Source organism: Corythoichthys intestinalis, chromosome 13 (assembly GCF_030265065.1).
Source record: "Corythoichthys intestinalis isolate RoL2023-P3 chromosome 13, ASM3026506v1, whole genome shotgun sequence".
Taxonomy (NCBI): Eukaryota; Metazoa; Chordata; class Actinopteri; order Syngnathiformes; family Syngnathidae; genus Corythoichthys; species Corythoichthys intestinalis.
The window spans coordinates 3,560,100-3,575,520 of NC_080407.1; the positions used below are offsets into that span (position 1 = coordinate 3,560,100).

The 15,421-nt window shown below is 40.8% G+C and overlaps 1 protein-coding gene and 1 long non-coding RNA gene across 3 annotated transcripts in view; one reads left to right on the plus strand and one right to left on the minus strand.

Moving 5' to 3' along the window:
* Window positions 1-9,204: 9,204 nt before the first annotated feature.
* LOC130927969 (uncharacterized) overlaps window positions 9,205-15,421 on the minus strand; it is an 88,923-nt gene continuing 82,706 nt past the window's right edge. Inside the window, exon 4 of the long non-coding RNA XR_009066560.1 lies at window positions 9,205-9,340. This is a non-coding gene — a long non-coding RNA (uncharacterized LOC130927969). The remainder of the gene's footprint in view (window positions 9,341-15,421) is intronic.
* chrm2a (cholinergic receptor, muscarinic 2a) overlaps window positions 12,193-15,421 on the plus strand; it is an 85,943-nt gene continuing 82,714 nt past the window's right edge. The window contains exon 1 of one of the 2 annotated variants that reach the window (XM_057854120.1): window positions 12,193-12,336. The gene's annotated coding sequence lies outside the window, so the exon portion shown is untranslated. Of the gene's footprint in view, window positions 12,360-15,421 lie in introns of both variants that reach the window. The other variant, XM_057854121.1, reaches the window with a different exon arrangement.

A 15,421-nucleotide genomic window follows, 5' to 3' on the forward strand; every position in this document is an offset into this window, starting at 1 on the left:
GGGTCGCGTCTCGCGTCAAATAATTAACTCTGCCGTTCTTTTCGCGTGTATCGCATTGAGCCACTTCTGGGACGCGTCTAACACGCGCCCGCACTGTGACTGGTGTGCATTGGCTGATTGACTTTAACGCCCGCGTTTCACCGCGTTCTCCTGGCGGCAACGTTGTCGCGCCGTTGACGTTTCTGGGTTATACTGTCCTACTGTGTTGGTCCTCATTATAATAGAGTAAATATAATCTACACAAAGAAACAGTAACCCGATCGACTCACAGCCTCGAAAAGTAAGGGTTACATTACGTCAGAAACTCGTTTGGTACGCCTCCGTTCCGAACCGAGCACCAAGTACCGAAACGGTTCAATACGAATACATGTACCGTTACACCCTTACCCAGTGCGCTTGAGCATGCATGTGCCCATCAGTTAAAAGCAGCGGTTTAAGACCATACATTTGTAGTTACTTTGCAAACAATTCCAAACTTGAATAAATATACAGTGGGGCAAATAAGTATTTAGTCAACCTCTAATTGTGCAAGTTCTCCCACTTGAAAATATTAGAGAGGCCTGTGATTGTCAACATGGGTAAACCTCAACCATGAGAGACAGAATGTGGAAAAAAATCCAGAAAATAACATTATTTGATTTTTAAAGAAAATAAGTATTTGGTCAATGCCAAAAGTTCATCTCAATACTTTGTTATATACCCTTTGTTGGCAATAACGGAGGCCAAACATTTTTGTAACTCTTCACAAGCTTTTCACACACTGTTGCTGGTATTTTGGCCCATTGCTCCATGCAGATCTCTTCTAGAGCAGTGATGTTTTGGGGCTGTAGTAGGGCAACACTGACTTTCAACTCCCTCCACAGATTTTCTAAGAAGTTGAGATCTGGAGACTGGCTAGGTCACTCCAGGACCTTGAAATGCTTCGTACGAAGCCACTCCTTTGCTGCCCTGGCTGTGTGTTTGCGATCATTGTCATGCTGAAAGACCCATCCATGTCTCATCTTCAATGCCCTTGCTGATGGAAGGAGATTTTCACTGAAAATCTCTCGATACATGGCACCATTCATTCTTTCCTTTATACAGATCAGTCATCCTGGTCCCTTAGAAAAACAGCCCCAAAGCATGATGTTTCCACCCCCATGCTTCACAGTGGGTATGGTGTTCTTCGGATGCAATTCAGTATTCTTTCACCTCCAAACACAAGAACCGGTGTTTCTACCAAAAAGTTGTATTTTGGATTCATCTGACCATAACACATTCTCCCAGTCCTTTTCTGGATCATCCAAATGCTCTCTAGCGAACCACAGACGGGCCTGGACGTGTACTTTCTTCAGCAGGGGGACACGTCTGGCAGTGCAGGATTTGAGTCCCTGGCGGCGCATTGTGTTACTGATAGTAGCCTTTGTTACTGTGGTCCCAGCTCTCTGTAGGTCATTCACTAGGTCCCTACCGTGTGGATTTTTGCTCACCGTTCTTGTTATCATTTTGACATCACGAGGTGAGATCTTGCATGGAGCCCCAGATCGAGGGAGATTATCAGTGGTCTTGTATGCCTTCCATTTTCTAATAATTGCTCCCACAGTTGATTTCTTTACACCAAGTGTTTTACCTATTGCAGATTAAGTCTTCCCAGCCTGGTGCAGGTCTACAATTTTGTTTCTGGTGTCCTTCGACAGCTCTTTGGTCTTGGCAATATTGGAGTTTGACTGACTGAAGTTGTGGACAGGTGTCTTTTATACCGATGATGAGTTAAAACAGGTGCCATTAATACAGGTAAGGTGGAGCCTCGTTAGACCCCGTTAGAAGAAGTTAGACCTCTTTGACAGCCAGAAATCTTGCTTGTTTGTAGGTGACCAAATACTTATTTTCCACTTTAATTTGGAAATAAATTGTTTAAAAATCAATGTGATTTTCTGTTGGGTTTATTTCCCACATTCTGTCTCTCATGGTTGAGGTTTACCCATGTTGACAATTACAGGCCTATCTAATCTTTTCAAGTAGGAGAACTTGCACAATTGGTGGGGTGGTTGACTAAATACTTATTTGCCCCACTGTATGTTTAATCCTTCTATAACTAGGCCTCCTTCTAAACTTTCTCTACTTTGACTTTTATATTGAACGGCTAACACCTTGGCATGAGGGCACCTTGCCATATGCCGGGTGGGCAGATTCCCCATTGGGGGTGCATGTTTGTCAGTCTTGCGTCCTTCCTCCGTCTGTTCAAGGGAGGTCAACACTTCCTGCTGTGATTACAAGATTCTAGTAAATCATTAAAAATTTACTAGCACGGGCATTGTCTATATTTGCTTGATTTTGTTTGTTGGCGCGTTACGGTGGTAACTACTAAGAACTACAGATGTATTAAATCGCCTAATTTTTCGATAGTCTAACATTGTTGCTCAAGCTTTCCCATTGACAATAAATTCAGAATCCGTGAAACTTGTTTTTTGGAGAAGCCGGTGATTATCTGGCCCCTCGTAAATCACTCTGTTTGTGCTCATCTCGCGGGACGATTAAACTCTCTGTTGTAATAACCACAACCGATAAAATTAACACGGAGCAATAAATACGACACGAAGAGCTTGACCGTCTCTCCCTGATTTTCTAATTGATTGCGCTGAATCATTTCCCTGCCTGAATTTACTGCGTAATTAGCAGGAAATAAAAGGGGATTCCGCCCAGTTCGCGTCACCGCAGGGCCTTCCTTATGATTCTCGTTCCCGGGCGGTGATTTAAAGCGAGCGAGCCGGTCGCCATTTGTCACTTTGACTGCCGCCGACCGCATTGGTAGCCTTGTCTAAGGCCGTAAAAAGCTAGCCATTAGCTGCACTTTTTGGGAAAAACACTAACTTAGCATACTGAATGTTGAGTTAATTATCGAGGGTTGATTGAATATTCGCTTGATTGATTGAATATTTGCTTGTGCTCATACATACCTAATACATACATAATACATATTGCCATATTTTTTCTTACTGATATAACCAGTAAATGATAATTGCTTGCTATACTAGGTTGTAGTATAATGTTTAAGTGTTACAAAGAGTAAAGAGGGTCGGGATGACAACTGCCTTGCTTCATGGCCGCATCATTGCGTAACTAGACCTTCCGGGACATCTTCAGCACCTGACATCTAGACTTTCGTCTAGACCTTCGAGGACAATTTTCCATTCGAGGACATCTTCCATGGCCGCAGCGTTGCATAACTGAAGTGTCTGGGTCATTCTGACCACTTTACCTGTGCCCTTGCTTACACACGTGTATTTAGTTAGTTCCACCTACATGCTCACACATAGCCAACCAAAATCACATGGGTGTCTCCAGCTTGCTTTCCCCCTCCCTTCAGTGCGGCACCCTTCTGTGTTAGCACAAACCCCTAATAAAAAGAGCAAGGAGGGTTTTTTCCTTAGATCAGTTTTGGTGACTATACAGCGTAATCTAGCATTCCTCTGTCTAGTCCCTCTTTGGTCTCCTTGGCCAAGAAAACTGAGTGTCTTCTCTCCTTATTTTTGGGTAATTTTACAAATGTCTACCTAAGGGTCTATTTTTTAACTTGACACTGAAGAGCAATAGTGTAGCCAGTGATCATCGTCAGCTTAGTTTGCTAGCCTTGGATAGTCGATTAGTAGAAGCATTATTTTATCCATAAGACAAAATGTTATTTACTTCCTTGGAGCAGAAAAACAATCGTCATCGCTTGATCCCAAACCGTCGTTTTGACAACACGTCAATCACGTTAATAATGATGATTGAGAGTAATTTGAAAGTATGTTTTGCCCTTCTTGTAAAAGTTTGGAGAAAAAAAGCAGTTTTTCAAGTCCGCGCAATGTTTACCCCCACACACACAAGCTGTAATTTTCCATTCTGGTGGCTTTACAAAGTTGTCAATTGAATGATTTTGCCTGACCCAAACAACTCTTGCTTGTTTGTTGAGTTTCAGAAATGCACTTCCAAGTTGAGCCTGTTTGCCCGCTTTCCCATTTCTGACACAAAAGCGGCTGGCTTTGCATAGATTTGTCTTTTTAATCCGCGTATTCCCCTTTTGGGCTGCAGGTGGCGGAAGGTCAAATTGCCTCTTATTGTGCTTTGATATCAAAACATCTGCCCTCAATAGAAAGCTGCCAAATGCGCGCGTTCTCCTCGGCGGGGTGCGAAAAGAACGGACTATCTTCCGGCTTGAATAAAAGAACAGGACGCGGGCACTAGCTGTGGCTAGCAGCTGCTAGGGCCGAGTGTTTTGATGCCCGCACATCTGAATAACAAAACAAGATAAGAGCCGCGGGGACGTGTCGGCGTTAAAGACGTATTCATGTATGCCGCGCACCTCGTTTTGAAGCTTTGTACCGCCATGGCGGCTAATGCCATCACTTCACTTAATTACCCGCAATTAAGACACTCCAGAAAGTAAAGGGAAATGCTAATCAACTCATTTGGTGACATAGAAACAGTCAAAAAAGAACAGCAATTAACCCACGGGACACTTACCTGAAAGATACATATCAAATGTTCATTATATTGACGGGGTGCCCCCCTTTTATTATGAATTAATTGGATTACTCATCAAGATTTAACCTCTTATTATTAGATGAAATAAGAGTGGAATATGCAATGTTGCTTTGAGACAATTTGTTGTGTGACCACGCTTATAAGACACTTGACAATCTACGCTGAATGGGAAATGGTGTATAGCGCTTTTCCACCTTTCAAGGCGCTCAAAGCGCTTTACACTACATCGCCATCTACCTACTGGTGGCGCAACACCAGGAGCAATGTGGGGTTCAGTATCTTGCTCAAGGATACTTAAGCAAGTTCATTAGGGCAGAGAATTGAACCCACAACCTCTGGGTTGGGACACAACTACTCTACCACTGAGCAACGCCATCCCCACGCTGAATATAAAGAATATATGACACTGAATTAGGGCTACAGCTATCGATTATTTTAGTAGTCGATTAGTCGAGGAACTAGTTCGAAAAATTGAGTAATCGGATCGGGAACATCAAAAATTAAAATACCTGAGCTGAGCCTCAAAAGCTATTAAAAAAAAAATCTATATACAACAAAAGAACAATTGGCTAACTTATATAGCAAAAGTCCGCTAGCTTGAATGCTATAAAATGGTAACTTTTTTTTTCAATGTTCCTAACAAAAGGTTCAAACTAGCAATGTCCCGATCCAGGTTTTTGCACTTCCGACCCGATACCGATATTGTTTTGCTCTTCCGATCCAATACCGATACTGGCCGATACCGATACCGGCCTATCTGAGCATGTGTTAAAGTTTAAAGTTATTTAGCCTCCTTAATTAGTTGTCAGACTCGTGTTGAAAAAGGTTTTAGTACTCTTGATAACAACTAGCCAGCTGAATTAGGTGAGTTTGAATAACACACAACGGTTGGTAACAAGAAACTGACCTGTTTATTCAGTGACAAACACAAAACATTATAAATAACAAACAGAAATGGCATAGTCAGTCAGTAAAACGCGCAAATAATATTGTAAACGGTCTTAAAAAAGCAAAACACACAAACAACCTCAGTGAAAAATCCAACAAACTCCCCAAGCTATTAGATGCTTTTAATGTTTTGTGCAATAGTTACAATAATTGTATAAAAAGCCTCTCAGGTTTAAATAAACGACTATTTCAGTATCAAGTTAACATTTTAAAATAGTAAATAAAATACTCAAGTCCCCATTCTGCATCAGCAGCTTTAAGCTACATTCAATTCATTTAATTTTGCGATTCAACTGTTAAAGTTGTTAAAATTGCTCCCGTTATTCCATAATTTCCCTTCTGTCTACTTTCGACATGTGAAAGTTATAAATCTGTTTTGAAGACAGATTCAAGTCATGATTTTGCCGATTTAGGAGTATTTTAGATAAAAAGTTAATTTGCTTGGAAGGTTCACAACAGCCTACTAGGGAAGTCTCCTGCTTTAAGATGGCGGCTGTTTACTAACGCAACTAGTTTTCAATACTTCAATGTTGCTAACGCCGTCGAGTCTGTCATTTTGCATCTAGTTCTACATACATATGATAAATATTATCTACAGTAAAACGATGTTGACGTAGTTTTTAGCGGCTGTCAGCAGCAGTCAGGTATTCTTGTGTTTTTTATCCAGCGGTATGAGTTGAGCTATAGCCGTGAGTCGAGCATTGGCATTACCCGGGTCTATGACAAGCATGTTGTTTACTCTCGGGACACAATGCCATCCCGATAACCGCGCTGTGTATTAGTTCAGCTTTACTTGACATATTTCAATAATCAGAATTTGGATGTTTGTGAATCGTTCTCGAATCTTCCACGGCCGAATCGCTCAAGGATGTAATGACGGCTGGGCATGTTGTACCGTGGTTCTAAGTGTTGGATGGTGCGTCTTTACTCACGAGAGATAATGGCTCGTCATCCAGAATGAATTCTTTGGCAATGGCTTTTGTTATTCCCTGGGCTTTGGGACTGTCGAGTGCCAGTTTGTTACGCATAGCAAAAGGTTTTGCCAGTGTTAGTTGCGTAGGATTTCTTGACTCTTGATTTTCAGTCACTTCCTGTTGATTTTGGGGTATTTTATGGGTCACTTCCTGTTTATTTTGAGTTACAGAACAGGAAGTTACCTGGGAATCGCCCAAATGAACAGGCAGTGACTCAAACTCATCAGGAAATGACCTGTAAATGCCCTGAAAATCGGAAAGAATGACTGAACGCTCTGGTTTCGAATGAATGAACGTTCCCAGTCTAAATGGATTGGGCGTCAAGCACCGTCAATGCAGCCTTAGAGTTAATTGAGACACTATTATGGTGGAAGATTTTGGTAGCAAACTGTTGGTTCATTTTTATTTTTTCTAGACATCGACACCTTTTTAAAACGATATTTCCATTCTTGGCAGGAGCATATCGATAACCTTTTGGGATACAAAGTATCACGATACTGTATATCACCATTTCGATATATTGTCACACCCCTACTCGAGTTAATCAATTAATCGTTGCAGCACTACACTGAATACTATTATAATTAGAGCTGAAACGAATACTCGAGCAACTCGAGTAACTCGAGTTTAAAAACTGATCCGAGTAATTTTATTCACCTCGAGTAATCGTTTATTTTGACAGCTCTAAGCATCACGTTTTGCTCGGACTACTTTTAATGCGGGACAACGCGCTGACGTCACGTGCGTAGAGGAAGAAGCAAAAAAAAAAAAAAAAAAAAAAAAACTTACTGCAACCGACAGCCGCTACAAACGACGCCGACGTTGCTAAATACTAGCCCGCACGATGCTACGTTGGTAGGTAGCGTCTGATGAGTCTCATAGAGATCACATGTATGTTGAACTAGATGCGCAATGACAGACTCGGCCGCGTCTGGGCAGCGTTAGTAAACAGCCGCCATCTTAAAGCAGTAGAGCGCTAAGCGCTAATAAAGGACGCTAAGTGCGAATAAATAAAGATTAACGTTACTGTCACTAACTCAAGTTACGTTAGCCCTGCGGAGGGCTAGGTTTCTATTAATTATGACCACTGTCGATGCGTGGCTAACGTGTCTTACATACAGGCTTTAACATAACATAGCGTTGTGGAGTGATGAGTGTGTAAAATAAAAAATCAATCATGCTAACTATCAATTTGAGCTCAGTAGTCATTGCTGGATAAAACACCAAGTAGCACTGGTCCCTAATGTGCTCCAATACAGCGTGTATCATATATTTATTTTGAACACTGCAAAAACTCAAAATCCTATCAGGAATTACAGTTTAGACTAACTTAAAACTTAACTAGAACTTAAAAATGGCTTGACACAAATAGAAATTCAATTGAAACACGTGGGGAAAAAATCCTAACTTTTAAGTGATGTGTGTTATCAAGCATAACGGCATTTTTAGGGATATATATATATATATATATTAGGGCTGTCAAAATTATCGCGTTAACGCGCGGTAATTAATTTTTTTAATTAATCACGTTAAAATATTTGACGCAATTAACGCACATGTCCCGCTCAGAAAGTCTTCTGCCTTTTGGTAAGTTTTACAGCAAGGCTTTTTATGCTATCCAACAGCGAACTCTTGTGGTCGCTTTGCGACATGGTTTATTGTTTTCTTACCAGTTCATTATGGCTGCACGACATCTCGGGCTGATAATGTTGTGCTTATATGATCCTTGGACAAGATTTGTCCGTAAGTATGGTTGTTGTAAAGAATGTAAATATTATGTTAGTAAGCGAAATGTTATATTTTTTGTATGAGACGCTTTTTGTTTATGTTTAGTGAACCTGTATAGCGTGCTAAGCTAACGTTGTTGCTAATGCAATGCTTGTGTACTTTTATTTTGTAGTTTTACGACGGTCTAAAGAGGACAATGGTTTGAGGCCATTTTATTAATAAATCAGATGAAAAAGGAAGAATTATTAAGGCGTCGTTCACTAGCTGTCTAGCTTTGGAAAAAGTAGACGCTTCGGAGTGAGGACAGCATAGACAGATTTAAATGACAGTAGAGTGAAATGCCCACTACAGTCCTTATGTACCGTATGTTGAATGTATATATCCATCTTGTGTCTTATCTTTCCATTCCAACAATTTATTTTAAAGAATATATATATAATTTAGAGAAAAATATGGCATATTTTATAGACGGTTTGAATTGCGATTAATTACGATTAATTAATTTTTAAGCTGTAATTAACTCGATTACAAATTGTAATCGTTTGACAGCCCTAATATATATATATATATATATATATTTTTAAATTAATTAATTAATTTATTTATTTATTTTTTAATAACATCTAAAGGTTTTTGAGTGAATGCAGTGAAATAGTTTTTTTTTTTTTTTTTTGTAATTCTAGTTACAACTGAGATGCAATTGTTGGCTGTTTTCAACAATATAGTACATCGAAAATAAAGACATTGATTGACTGAAAATGGTTCAAGGTTAGATGAAATGTTTTCTCATGTATATTTATAATTGCTCTTCACCTAAAAATATATTTGTTTTATTCGATTACTCGATAGAATTTTCAGTCGATTACTCGATTACTAAAATATTCGATAGCTGCAGCCCTAATTATAATAGCAACAACCCTGGACGGCGATGGCTAATGTCCATCGCCGTCAACGACGGCTTTAAATTCTCACCTACTGAACTTCTATAAACATTTCGCTAAATGACCATGCTTTTTAATTACAGTGTGTAAAAGAAAAAGGCAAATACCTGCGCACGTCGCAAGCGCTTCCGCAGCACTTTGGGGATTGCTGAAGTGGTGCGCTCCCCATTAGTCCAAATAGGAAGACGAATCGCTCGGCAAATGGGAGAAAACATCGCCAACTCCTTCCCATTTACTGAAGTTCTGCAGAAATAAAAACAAAACGCAATTAGCATACTCGCTCCAAACTCAAGTATTTTCACATGCAGAATATGTGAAGCGAGCGATGTTGTTAATAAAGTTCCAATGACGGAATCGGAGATTACTTGCACGCACGCGGCAAGTCAGGCGAGTTTTTTTTGATTGTTTTCATTTTGGATTAGGTGCAGCCAACGCATCCAATCTGCTGTAAACAACTTAGCGCAAACTTCCTCCTGATTAAAGAGCATTCGTCTCCCACACGCGGGGGGACCACCCGCGCTCCCCGCAGCCACCTCCGCCCGATTGGATTGAGATGCTGAATACTGATGCGCTCACTTAAGTTTGGTCTTACACTTGTAGAACGTCGTCTAAACGTCTTTACACGCGAAATAACGTTCTTTTCGCCGTGTTTAATTTAAATTAACTGCATGGTTTGACATGTGACTGCACATTGGCCTCCATTCATAGTGCAGATTTTATTGCATTAGTTATCTGGGTCTTTAAAAAAAGACCCAGATAGTATTATTCAGTTTTTGTTTTTTAAATGGGATTCCTTCGTCGCCCCGCTCAGCCCAAACCGCTTGACCGATCGGCACCATTCAAGTATCGACACGTCCGGAATTTTTGCGTGACGCAGGGAATTTTACAAACGGCTCAGAAAAATTTTCCGTTACGCCGCAAACGGCAATTTTCCATAAAAAAAGCAATTTTCCAAATGTATCTAGTCCTACAATTTTTGACCAAATTACATAATTTAGGTATAAAAAATTCCAGGACAGTGAGGGGCATAAAAGTTATACACAGAATTTGGAAAAAAATTACGGTTCACCGGAAATTTGCCAAAAACTTGGCCATTCATTTTTAATGGGGAAAAAAATAAAAGTTTCAAAATGTATCTAATCCTTCAATTTTTGACCAAAACACACTATTTGGGCGTCAAAAATTCCAGGACGGCGAGGGACATAAAAGTCAGAGAATTTTTTTTTTTTTTTTAAATGTACGGTTTCCCGGCAATTTGACAAAAATTTGCTCATTCATTTTTAATGGGATTTTTAATTTTTAATAGTCCCACAATTTTTCACAAAATCACAAAATTTGGGCATCAAAAATTCCAGGACAGTGAGGGGCATCAAAGTTATATACAGAATTTGAATAAAATTTACGGTTCCCCGGAAATTGGCCAAAAACTTGCCCATTCATTTTTAATGGGAAATGTCCCATTCACTTTCAATGGGATTTCCAATAGAATTTACATGGCATTGTTGCCATTGACGGCCATGTATGTCAAATCTATTGATGCTAATATACTTGGATTCCATTGAGGCATCTGTGAGTCGATGCCATTGACGGCCATGGACGTACACATTTTTTCCCATTCATTTTCAATGGGTAAAAAAAAAATGTCCCCAAATCAACAGGAAATGACCAGATATCAACAGGATGTGTCCCCCAAATGTCCCTGAATCCATTGACTCTTATGGAGGGTGTTGCCATTGACGTCCATGGGCGTCCAATTTTTTTCCCCATTCATTTTCAATGGATAAAAAAAAAATGTCGCCAAATCAACAGGAAATTATCAGATATATATATATAGGACGTGTGTCCCAAATGTCCCCGAATCCATTGACACTTATGGAGGTTGCTGCCATTGATGTCCATGGACGTCCAAACTTCCCATTCATTTCCAATGGCTGTGTGGGTTTCCTCCGGGAACTCCGGTTTCCTCCCACATCCCAAAAACATGCATGGTAGGCTGATTGAACACTCTAAATTGTCCATAGGTATGAGTGAGTGAGTGAATGGTTGTATGTCTCCTTGTGCCCTGCGATTGGCCAGCACCTCTGCGACCCTCGTGAGGAAAAAGCGGCATGGAAAATAAATGAATGAATGAATTTAATTATGTTTTTTCATTCTATTGATGCTAATGTACTTGGATTCCATTGACGCCTATTTAAGTCGATACCATTGACGTCCATGGACGTCCAAAATGTTCCCATTAATTTTCAATGGATAAAAAAAAAATGTCCTCAAATCAACAGGAAATGATCAGATATATATAGGACGTGTCTCCCAAATGTCCCTGAATCAATTGACACTTATGGAGGGTGCTGCCATTGACGTCCATGGGCGTCCAAATTTTTTTCCCGTTCATTTTCAATGGCAAAAAAAAAAAAAAAGTCCCCAAATCAACAGGAAATGACCAGATATCAACAGGACGTGTCCCCCAAATGTCCCTGAATCCATTGACGCTTATGGAGGGTGCTGCCATCGATGTCCATGGACGTCCAAACTTCCCATTCATTTCCAATGGCATTTAATCATGTTTTTTCATTCTACTGATGCTAATGTGCTTGGATTCTATTGACGCCTATTTAAGTCGATACCACTGACGTCCATGGACGTCCAAATTTTTTCCCCCATTCATTTTCAATGGCAAAAAAAAACTAAAAATGTCCCCAAATCAACAGGAAGTGACCTGATATTGTCCCCGAAATGTCTCCACGCCAACCTGGGCGGGGTTAAGATCTGTATAACCACAGAGCAAAGACCCAGAGTAATTTCTCCAGAAATTGCATGTTCTAGGAGAATATGATTTCACTCGCAGATTTTTAGAAATGGATTGGACATCTACAGCCGTCAATGGGATTATTTTAATCTTATTGTCGAGGGGTTCCTACTGAAATGTCTGAATACAATTGACAGACACTCACGCACGCAGTTCATTGTTCACATAAATCCCAAATGAAGAGCGTCATCACGCCCCCCTTTTCTTCCTCTCTCTCTCTCTCTCCCTCAGTCTTTCTTTCTTTCCTCCCACCCTGACGCGCCTCCCCCAGTTCCTTGTGCGCAGCCAAGGCGCCGCTCGCCTCCACAAGCACGCGCGCACACATGCGGGCTGCACGGCGCGATGAAGCGCAGCCGCACGAGCAGCAGCATCACAGGAGGAGAAACGCTCCACCAGCAGCAGCACCGTGACCGTGACCGAGGCGCGAGAGCAGGTGAGACACGACACCTTTTTGGGGTAAGATTTTAAGTGAAGCTGCTTAACTGCACACCATCGCGGTAAGAGGTTCGAACCCTTCCGCTAAAAAACCGTCAAGGCAAAGATTATTTGGACTGTTCGTGACGCAGGAAACGAAATGAGCACTGAGGAAAGGAAGAGGATTCCTTTGCGTTTTTTTTTTTTTTTTAAACAAATGGCGCACATGAATGGACCATGCATTTTTTAATTCAAAATCAAGAATAAACCCAATTAAGAATTTTTCCTCATTCATTACAGAGTCAAGTTTATTAACTTTACTGAACTCAAACTGAATTTATTTGTGGTTCTTTGAGGGAAAGGTGCATCATTTGTTTCAAAAAGCGTATTCCTCAGAACTGCTTGAAACACGGTGCATGCTGGTTCACACGCAAAGCGCGGCGGTGCGCCCTGCGTGCGTAAAAGCGCAGACAAAAGGTGCGCACCGGGTGGATTTTGCATGCGCAAAAGGATTACGGCTCTGCTTGGCTTGAATGGAACCGGTCGCTTGTTTTGAAATGGCTTATTTGTGGTTTGGGTGTGGATATAAAAAGGGGAAAGGTAGTTTGAACCCCTTGGGAGATAAGAATGATTATTGGCTTTTGTGTGCTTTTTGGTGGAATTGCAAAGACAAGTGAGAAAATCATGAAAGAAAGTGGAATTTCAGAGCATTTTATTGTGGGGAATGTCACTCATATACGCTAAAATTGCTACCAAAAAGACATACTGTAGAGCAGAGGTCAGGAACCTATGGCTCGGGAGCCATATCTGGCTCTTTTGATGTGTTTTCATCTGGCTCTCCACCAACCCGTAATCTTAAACGTGGAACTAACCGGCTCGTTTGACATGAATGAGCTGTGCTGAGCTCATGGCGCATTCTCACAGTGATCTTGGACCCTTCAAACGTACGTTGCAATGATATGCTTCAATTCGGTGCCCATTGGTGGTCGAGGATTGCACGGAGATTGGCATTACAGGCCTCACCTCACGCGTTAATTCTCCGCTTAGCCAGCAGCGTGGCTATAACATATAGTATAGTTAATAAAAATGCATAGAGGAAAATTAAACCACAAAAGTGAACTGTGGTACCGCAAGTCACACAGGCGTGTGATCGGTTTCACTTTTATGACTTTTTCGCCAGTGAAATTGTTGCCACTTCCAGGAGAGTGAGACTCACGAAACTGCTACCTTGAGAGACTCCACCTGTCTCGGCCACAAGGATGCATACGTCCCCCTGGTTGTGGTTTCCACTTACAGGAAATATACGCAAAGCCAATCCATGTGGTGTGTACGCAACTGAGATTTTTATCAATGACAACTCGGCGACTATATAATATATACACACACACGCACTTCCTCTGTATATGTACACACACTCTGTTTGGCTCTCGTGGAGTCACATTTTTAAATTTGATAGGTGTTTTAGCTCTCTCAGTCAAAAAGGTTCCCAACCCCTGCTGTAGAGTATAGAATGCTGTTCTACTGCCGCATTTAGTACCTCTCCAGTGGTGCCTTGAGATACGAGTGACCCAACGTGATTTATTTTTTTTAGACACAAGCAAGTGTTTGACTGAATTTTCTGCTTTAAGCTGCTGGTGCTAACATGATATATGAACAGCGCATTTCTTACCAATTAATCTACTAGCTAAATGCTAACACATATTTGGACATAAGCTAAAGATTAGCAACATGTGTCCAGATGATATATATTAAAAAAAAGACAAAAAACTCACAGGCATATATTCTTTATCCTCTGCGAAGAATGACTGATACAATGGCGTACCGCACGCATGCTATTTTTAGACCGTGACGTCGCAACGTAAAGCGGAAGTCAAGCCGAAGTGGGACATTATAGACCCGCCCTCGCATAGAAACAACGCAATTTGTGCTACTTTTCGCCGGTAATCTTTCAAAAACGAACATGCCGATCACGCATTGCTTTTTTGGAACTTGTAGAAATGACTCTAGACATTACGGCACATGAAGGATGTTTCCTTCATACGTTTCCGGAAACCAAAAACTCGGGAGGAAAAAATGTGAAGACGAATCAACTTGCGTGGACTTTAACACCAGCTCGGTGAATCCATTCACATTTCATATGCAGTAATCATTTTGTTGGGTTGGCATGGTCTTTCAGAGGACAAAGAGGTAAGCCATTTTTATATTTTTAACTTATTTTTGTGTGTGTAACGTTGTGCCGTACTGCTTCTGTCTGAAAATGAATGACCTGAAAAGAATTACAATGGTATCTGACTGCCACTGTTACTGTTTCTGTTAAATATACGTACATATATAAAACAACTTTATAGAATTAAGATTTGTTATCAATAAAAAAATTAAAAGTGTTCGTTGGCTGTCACTGAGTAGCATTTGCGATCGCTACACAAAGCTAACTAAATTACCCCCAAGAACGGTCAGAGACGTAGGACAACTAGAGGATATATAAGAAAGACAGGGCTGATGGTAAAGGATAGCTTGTTGAAACAGGAGAATGTCATTGACAGTCGCGTCGATAAAAAAGCTAAGGCTATGCTTAGGTAGGCTCTTTTTTTCGTCTTTTTCAGCCTTCGACACTCAAGCCATCTCTTTGACTGAACCTTTTTATGTTCTTCCACATCTTTGCCAGTGAATTTGGCACCAGGCACATCATTTTCGGAGAGAATTGGTAGGTTTAGCTCTGTAAACATCTCCTTCGTACACGATTTCCATTCATTTCCTATTTGGGACAAACGGTGGCTTGTCCCTACTTGGCAACAGTAGCTAATGTCATGAATATTAATGAGCGGAAGTGACGTTTTGCTTGCGGTACGCCATTGCACCTTACTGCGGAATTCCTAAATCTTTGATATATTATACTGCCCCCAGTGGCCACGACGGACTACACAGCACACTTTAGTTTTTTTCTCTGTTCAACTCATTTGCTGCCATCCAGACAGTTTTCAAAATCTGAATAAGTTGGTGCACACATTCAACAAATGTCACCCAGAATCATTTGTTTCCTGGCAGATTAAAATCGGCCGATTTGATGACGGCCGATTACAGTTTGATAGAAAAGATATTTCACA